This window comes from Apium graveolens, chromosome 5 (assembly GCF_009905375.1).
Source record: "Apium graveolens cultivar Ventura chromosome 5, ASM990537v1, whole genome shotgun sequence".
In the NCBI taxonomy this organism is placed as follows: Eukaryota; Viridiplantae; Streptophyta; class Magnoliopsida; order Apiales; family Apiaceae; genus Apium; species Apium graveolens.
Window position 1 is genome coordinate 18,184,996 of NC_133651.1, and position 9,844 is coordinate 18,194,839.

Sequence of the window (9,844 nt, forward strand, 5' to 3'; positions counted from 1 at the left end):
GGACTAAAAGATGAAGGTTTCCATATTGCCTCAAATTTGACAATGTTGAATTATTTGTGATGACCGTGATGATGAGTGATCAAGAAATAGTGTCTAGGGATAATGCAGATAATCTATTTTTAACGATGCACAAAATTCAGCATCATCCGAATTACAAAATGCATCATCCGTCGGAAGACAATCAGCTTCATCCGTCGGAATACAAAGTGCATCATCCGTCGGAACAATTAGAGAAGCTGAGAGTAAAGTAGATCACTTACAGAAAGAACCCCTTCTTCAAATCAAAGATCCTAACTCAGGGGAGTTTCTTCTAATCAAAACTCAGTTACACATCAAGACAACAATGAGGCTCTTCATCTAGAGCTAATCTACCTCAACAGAGAAAATGGACTAGAGATCACCCACTTGAGCTCATTATTGGTGATGTATCTTCTAGAGTTCAAACAAGAAAAGCAACTCAAGGAATGTCTATATAACAGCTTACTATCTCAGGAATAGCCTAAAAGGTAGAAAAGCTCTATTGGATCCTGATTGGGTTTTAGCTATGCAAGAGCTAAACCAATTTGAGAGGAACAAGGTTTGGAAGCTGGTACCCAAGCCTAAAGGAAAGAATTCAATTGACACCAAGTGGGTATTCAAAATAGATGGATGAAATGGCATAGTTGTCAGGAAATCCAGATTGGTTGCTAAGGGCTACTGTTAACAAGAAGGAATATATTTTGATGAATATTTTGCACATGTTGCAAGACTTGAAGCCATCAAAATTTCTTAGCCTATGCAGCCCTGACAATTTCAAAGTCTATCAAATGTGTAAAGTGCCTTTCTGAATGGAGATTTAGAGAGAGAAGCCTATGTCAGTCAGCCTCCTGGTTTTGATGATCCAAAATTTCCAGAATACGTCTACTATCTTTGAAAGCACTTTATGGATTGAAGCAAGCACCTAGAGCCTGGTATGATACTTTGTCAAAGTTTCTCTTAGAAAATCACTTCACAAGAGGTACTGTTGACAAAACTTTATTCTTTATAAATGTTAATGGCTTTAGTATACCTGTTTAAATTTATGTATATGATATTATATTGGCTTTACAGATGAAAACTTTACAAAAAGTTTGCCAAATTGATGCAAAGTAAGTATGAAATGGGTATGATGGGAGAACTAACTTACTTTCTTGGTTTAAAAGTTAAGTAAGTTAGTGATGGAATATTCATTAGTCAAACCAAATAATTTATGATCTTTTAAAAAGTTTGATCTAATGGATTGCACATCTGCAAAAACTCCCATGGCCACTGCAACTAAACTTGAATTAAACACTACTGAAAAGTCTGTGGATATTTCAAGCTATAGAGGCATGGTTGGCTCACTTTTGTACTTAACAACCAGTAGGCCAGATATAATGTTTTCTACTTTTCTTTGTGCTAGATTTCAGGCTGATCCTAGAGAGTCTCATTTAATAGCTATAAAGAGAATTTTCAGATATCTCAAGGGAACACCAAAACTTGGCATTTGGTATCCTAGAGATTCTGGTTTTGATCTAACTGGTTATTCAGATGCAGATTATGCAAGTTGTAAAATTGATAGAAAAAGTACAATAAGAACCTGTCAATTTCTAGGAGACAAGCTAGTATCCTGTTTCAGTAAAAAGCAATATTCAGTTTCTACCTCTACAGCTGAAGCTGAATATATTGCTGCTGGTAGTTACTGTGCACAGATTTTATGGATGATAAATCAACTGTTGTACTATGGTCTACAGGTGAATAAAATTCCTATTTTCTGTGATAACACAAGTGTAATTGCCATCACTGAAAATCCAGTACAACATTCAAGAACAAAGCACATAGATATCAAGTACCACTTCATTAGGGAACATGTGATGAATGGTACTGTGGAACTTCATTTTGTTCCAAGTGAGAAGCAACTTGCAGATATCTTTACCAAGCCACTTGATGAATCCACCTTCTCTAGGTTGGTAAGTCAGTTAGGTATGCTTAATTATTCTTAAATCATTTTTGATAATTTTGCAAGTTGAAATGCAGCCAGAAATTTAATTGATTTTTCTATTTTGAATGAAAATTTGGATAAGTCAAAATTTTCATCTCAACGGATGTTCATTATCCATCGAGTTTGATCATCCGTCGAAATAAAATTACATGGTAAAAATCAATTAATTTTGTAACACCCCCAAATCCGGGGTCGGGGATCCGGGTTGTCACGAGTTCCATTTCCCTTAATAACACCCAATCTTAATAAATAATCAACTACTCTGTACTGTGACCCCACAATAACACACCACAAGTTATAGTCTCAGAGATGAATATCCAAAAATAATCACAAGTCGTTTTATTCCACAATTATATGCCAATACACCTTAAACGGGTTTCTGAATAAATTTACATTTCTTTGCCATTATTACAATTGATAAAGATACATAAGTCTGGTACATCAAAAGTTGAAAGCCTAGCCTATTGGTAGTTCCTACCTCAGCTACAACGACATCAACGCCTATAGGAAACTGTGGAACGTTTCCTAATCGCTTGCGAATCGGGAGCTTGGTCATGTTCATCTTTTCTATCTATTATTGTGTGATGAAAGAAGAAAGCAAGGGTGAGCAACAAGCCCACCAAAATAATATGTATAATGATTAACAATATATGAGCCTTCTCATAGTACTCATGAAAGCCTTGGTCAAAAGAAATGAACCAAGTTCGACCTCTTAATACGACGAAGTCGCAAAATATTCAATATATATACTTATATACTTTTCAAAATCTTTGAAATCCTCTGCCATGTATAATATACATAGAGTTCCAGTTTATAACTGTATAAAAATATCATTGCAAGGTGATCTCATATATCTAACCTTGTCTCAACACATTTTTCTGAAAATCTTTGACATGCACAAGATAATCATTTACTAGATATACAGTTTAAAAGATGAAGTTACAAGATACTCAATATACTTATATTCTTTTCCGAATACTACTTGAACTACCACCGTTCATGTATAAATAGTTCATCCCCATAAGATTAAGCTATAAGACAAAACTTGTATAGAATCAATCTTTAAAATATCATCAAATAAAAATGAAGTTATGAGATACTTCATTTGATGCACACATCATTTGAAAACTTGACCCTGCCAACACTCAACAATCGCCCAACCGTAGCCTTTCTATCGAAGTGCTCTGGGTAGTGTTGCAGAAATATCCAATTGGATGATGAACTCATTACGGGAGTTTGCCGCGCCAGGAAGACCACTTACGATGATCAGTCGTAGTAGTACAACCCCACCATTTTCTACATGTAGAGGAGAACCTGTCGGATTTACTTGTCAACCGAACACTGGACTCCTAAGGAATGGACCGTCTTAGCGGAACTTCCGGGCCATTTGGGCCAATATAATAAGGCTGGGCCGGCGCCACTCGACCACTTACGCCACTCCTAGTTCAGATGAAATCCATGACTCTGAAACGCAAAGCTCGTTCCCCCTTTACCCAAGTAGAAACTTGTTGATACGGCTCCACCAAGAAGTCGTATCTAGTTGGAAAGGAGAACTCACCGATATTTCCCAGGCGATGCCTGTTAATGGATTAACTTGTTCCAAGAATTTTACTTCCCGAGTGTTGAGTAAGTAATCAATTCATTTATCGAAATAGCAACCTTGTTGCGAATATAAAATACACCGCATAACCGGATCCCTTAGATTTTTGAGCGGTATTCAAGTCCCCTTCAAAAAGGAAGATCTTACATTTGAAAACAAGTTTTGGGGATCCGCTCTAACCTTTAAAAATCATTTGAAGACCTCGAAAAACACTTAAAGAGTGTTGGAGTAATGCTGATTTAATAAAGTAATCAGTCCCGATATATTAGAAAATATCTGAATATTATTCTTTAAATATATTCCCGTAAAGAATAATCTTTATAAAAATAATTGAGTAGAGTTGTAAAACTTATACTTGAAATGAATCTTAAATAACCAAAGATATACTTATACGAAAGTACTATCTTATTTGAATAATCAAATAAATAAGTTTGATTATCGACACCTTATTCTTTAATAAATAAAGAATATATTTTAGTAAATAATCGGAGTCATAAGTCCTTCAATGAATATTCAAAATAATATTCAATAAATAATATACAGTGAGTCATAAGTCCTCGAATGAATATTCAAGTAATATTCATTAAATAAAATAAAAGAGTCATAAATCCTCGAATTGAATATTCAAGTAATATTCATTAAATAAAATAAAAGATGTCATAAGTCTCGAATGAATATTCAAGTAATAATCAATAAGTACAATAAACAGAGTCCTAAGTCTCTCGAATGAATATTTAAATAATATTCATTAATTAATATAAAGTTATCGAATAAACCTATTCGAATCCAATAGTTTTGAAAACTATATCCCATATATACTATAATTACATATATATAATATATTATCTATATATATAATATATATATATATATATATATACTCTGGGAACAGCGACTCCGGTTTAGAAATATGTTCACCTTTTGATCCCTATACTAAGGTAAACTCAAATACCGCTTATCTCTAGCCTAGGTATTATTGCAACTATAAGCATTGAAACCAACAGATATATAAATCAAGAATATGAAATAGGCATGCATATATACCATAATCACATGCTACAATATATCGCAGAATTTGCTTATACACAAATATGCATTATCGCAAGATCATGCATATACACATATACATCATAACAACAGTATAACGGGTAGAGAAAACTTGCCTGAGTGCTCCCGGATGACTTAAGCTTAGAGTGGGTACCGATAACCTATGAATAACAACATAAGTCGGATTAGACCCCGGGTCGCTTAAGAAACTAGACTTTAACCATTTATAGTCCTAATGTTCGGCTTTCGCGCTTAACGATTTACTTAAGTCGCTCGAGTACCCTCGGCTCCCCCATTTTTAATAAAATTAACCATTACGAGTTTTAAGGCGATCTTCGCAAGTGTCTTACCAACTGCCTATTACACCTTACATAAATGTTTCTACCTCAATTAGTCATTAAGGTCCTTTACAAGGTTTCAAAGTAAGGCGAGGGGTAATGGTTCGTTCGCGAAACATCGTTACTTAAAACGGACCGTTTCTCCTAAACGTACATCGGAATCAAATGAACTACATATCAAAACAAAGCTCGTAACAGGAACTATCTAAACATGGCAATGGTAAAAACCTAACAGTGAGTTCAAGGGTTTCTGATGTTAAGAACAAAAACAGTCTACGGTAAATCGGGCATTACGACAGCTATGTTTACGCGATTTCCCAATTTTATACCATTCCAATTCAACCACCAATCAATCCACAATCACAACCAAATCAAAACTCCATCCATACTACATCATAACAGCCCCAACAACTCAACATTAACAATTTATACTTATTCCCCACATGAACTAAAAGCTTTAATTAAGTTCTTTAACTAATTATCAAGATTTACAACTCCAAAAACACCACAAAACCAACTAATCTCTACAAACTCAACCAAACTTTAAACAAACAAGCATCATGCTTCACATATACTATATCAATCATATTCATTCCTAATTACTCAAAACTAAAGCTAGGGTTTGAGGTTTAACCTTCCTTGGAGAGTGGAGAATCAAGAGAATGGCTTGGAATCACCCTTAAAGTCCTTATCCAAGCTTAAACTAAACAAAACTTCAAGAACAAAAATTTTAGTTCTTGAAAAACACTATTCACCATCTTCTTCCATGATTTATTGGAAGAGATTGTGAAGGAATTAGAAGCTTAAACTTATAGGATATCCATATCTATGTACAAGGAACCTTAGGTAATTACCTTGTGATTTAACAATGCTTGGAACTTGATTTTGATTTTTTTCTTCCTTTGGAAAAGCAAGAAGCCGAGAGCAAGCCTGGAAGAAATGAAATGTTTTGTGTTTTGTTGGTGAAAAATGAAATGTTTGGCTTGGTTGGTTGAATTTTGATTTGTTTTAGGTTAATTACCTAATTAACCTTGATTTGTGTGGTTATCATTCAACCACACTTCCTCCCCCCCCCATGTCATGCTTACATCATCAAGTGATGTCACCCTCCCTCCTTTGTCCTCTTCCTATTGGTTTGATGACATCATCCCCACTAATCCCTTTGATTGGCTTCTAATTGTTTGCCTAATGACCGCTGATCTGTTTTACGGTTCGCTTAACTTTCGTTCTCGTTTCTCGTTTGAGGGATCATACCCGGGATCTTATTACTTGGGTTTCCTTAACCTTTCTCAATACATTATATTCCTTTTATGATCCTCTCTTATAATCTTTTAATTTAAATCCTTTTATCCTGTTACCTTATACTCAATTCTTTCCGTATCTAGTGGATTTCCGGGAAAATCAAAGTGTTCGGAATTGGATTCTGACGATCTTTACATACACTTATATGTCATATAGAGTGCCAATAAAATCTCAGAATATCCATAAAAGAACCCCTACCTAGTGTGGCGTGAAAAGTTTTCTCATTCAACAAAAACACTATTCATAAGGGTTTCAAAAATTTTCCATAAATTGGGGTTATTACAAATTTTCTGGATTATTTTAAAACCCGACGGATAATTGCCTTATTCTCATCCATCGAGTTGTCTACATCTTAGCCGTTAAAATTCTGAACGTTATCCATCGGATTTACTTACAGTCTGTAAGTATATCACGAGTCATAATTGACAGAACTTTGGTAGTTTATTTTACTTTTAAACGGCTATTTTGGGAAATTCTTATTGGGTCTTTAATTTTTACCTTTAATTTTTATCCCATTTTTATCTGAAAATACATAAAAGCCTTACTTCAAGTTTATTTTAGCTTTTATCTTTCTCTACTGCAATTAACTGCTATCTTCTCTCTCAAAGCAAACCCCTTTCTTTCTGCAAATTTCCTTGCTTTAACTATGACACCAGTAGTTAAGATCATGTCTCAGTCAAGATTCATTATGAGAAGAATAATTTCATAGCTCTTGTGAACAAAGACATTCCAGCCTCTGAGGATTATCACAAAATGATGGATTTTGTAAAGGGATGCAAGCTTAGTTATGCCATGCTTGAATCACCCACAATCTACTGTGAAGTTGTGGAGGAGATGTGGACTACTGCTGTGTATCAAGCAACTGATAAAACAATAACTCTCACCATTAAAGGTAAGGAATTCTGCATTAACACTGATACTATCCATGCATGCTTTAAAATTCCTGAAAATACTACTACTAAACCTCACACAGATGCTGATTTAGTTAACTTGCTTAGTTCTATGGCTATGCTCTTTCTACTTTTAAGTTGAGTGAAATTAGAAGGCTAGGTCTTAGGAAAGAGTGGAGTTTTCTGTGTGATGTAGTTACCAAGGTATTTTCTGGTAAAGTAAGCAACTTTGATTATGTCAATACTTGCCATGCTTAACATGCTCTACATGCTAGTTACTGATAATTACTACAATTTTAGTGATGCTGTCATGTTTGAGTTAGGCTATAAGTTAGGGGAGATTAAGAAAAGACCTAGAAGTGTCTAATATGCTAGATTCTTTATGATTATTACTATCATCTTTGTGAGAATCTTGAGATTGAGAACCCAACCAACAACTGGATTGGTGGGTTCAAGAAAGAAAAATTATTGCAGATTTAAAAAGAGCCAATCACCACAAGGATATGCCTCTTGTTTATCTGCCTGTCATGGAGGGTCCTCAGGTAAGTGAGGTAAATTCTTCTGTCTCTACTCCTCCTACCTCTCAAATTTCTTTGCCATTGACTGTGGTTATGGCATCTATTTCAATGACCCAACAGATGCCTACCCAAGCCACAAAATCCAAAGTTTCAAAATCAAAATCAAAGAAACTACACTCCGATGTCTCTCAAAAGATGCCAGTTTCAAAATCTACCAAAACCAAATAGGGGAGTGTGAAGGGGTGGTAAGGTTGGTGAGGGACAATGTGAACATAAAAGAAACCCTAAGAATAAGGATGAAGAGGTGAGTGTACCCAAACCTAGCCACACCACAGTTTTCCAACAAACTGTGGTGCTTAATAAGGAAATTAGCACATCTCTAGTTTCATCATCCCAGAAGGATGCTACTATTGAAACAAGCTCTCAACCAGGAGGACAAGCCAAAAGGGTAAGGGACACAGATTCACCCCAAACTTATACAAGAAAGAAGAAAGCTAGAAAACTTGGGGATGCACATGGATCAAGCACAGTGCAAACTGCAGCTAAAGACTCTGTCACTGCACCATCTCAAATTCAGTTTGACGTGGCTCCAATAAATATGGAGTCACAACCAAAATCTTTGACTATTGAAGCACCAAACACACCAAACTCACCCACACACTCACTAGATGTGGATATGATTTATACATCAATCCCTGATTCTCCTTCTTTAACTCTGTTAGAGAAGCCAAAATTCAGGTGCAAGTGAGCATCATCTTCTAGATAATTTGTTGGCTCACTTGCCAATTTTTTCAGGAACTGTTGAGACTTCTGTGCCTAAATTATCATCAATCTACATAGAGTCTATAATAGTTTCAACTCCAAACTCTATCATTTCCTCTATTCTGGTGGATATTGTTCATCCGTCAGCCAATGATTGTATCCCGACGGATGTGCCTAACAGCAGTCATCCGTCGGATGTCCTAACTACTACCCCGATGGATGTTCCTCATCCGTTGGTACTCGTTAACAAGCTGATTTTTCAACAATTGTTACAAGTGTATATGAGTTAGTAGTTGTACAATCACTCCTAGGTTGAGGGAAGGGAGTGAACAGAGTGAGAGGCTGAGTTGCTCTTAAGCAAAAGGAGAGGAAATAAGAGAAAATATGCAGGCTATTTCTTTTAGCCTGACAAAAGTGAGTGAGGGGAGTTCCACCTTAGTAGATGAAGGTGAGGGTGTGAGGGTGGTGAGCCAAGGGGAGCCCTTGATGCAAAAGAGATAGAAAATGAGAGAAAAGCAGGTACATGAGAGATAAGGATGGAATCTATTACTAATGAGTCAATGAATGTTAGTGATGCAGAAAAAGAGAAACTATTTCAGCAAGAATATCAAGCTGTAATTGATTTTATCTCTTTGGATGCTGAGACATTTACTCATCCTGTTACAACATATCAATTTTTGGCTGGACAGGGCAATGGGAGGTTGAGAAGCTACTAAACTTGGTGCATACTACAGCTTCAATGCAGAAGGCTAAAGATGCCATCACAACCATGCCAGCCCTAGCTAGTGATGATGTTGACTATAGTAGTGGTGGTTCTGAAGATCTTTTCGGGATGAAGATGGTGATGAAGAAGAGTTTATGGACATAGGGGGAGAAGCAGGCCCTAGCTCCAATCAAACACTCCATCTTGGGTGTTTTCCAAGGAATGTGATGAGCATCACTTCAAGTCTACCTTCTTCCATATCACTCAACAAACAAAGACAGCTCTTCAAGCCACCACCAATGCTAACACCAAGAAACTTCTACAAGCACATCTCAACTCTCTCCAACTGCACAAAATCCAATCTCTTCAACATAATCAAGATGTCACTACCATTAAAACTGAAATAGATCAAGTCAAGCAGGCTGTTTCTGACAGATTGGATTCCAAGTTTCCAAACACAACCATGCTTGACATACAGAGACAACTCAAGAAAAATACTGATCTAACCATGAAGGTTTACTCCCTGGATACAAGACTAAAAGCACTGGAAGCTTACTGCAATTCATTTACATCAAGCCCAGCAAACTCAGTGCTTCAAAAGTTAGTGGCTGCACAAACTTCTACCTCCACTCAACTTGATGCTAACAAAAAGGGGGAGAATGATTCACTTGTCCCATTTAGTCAA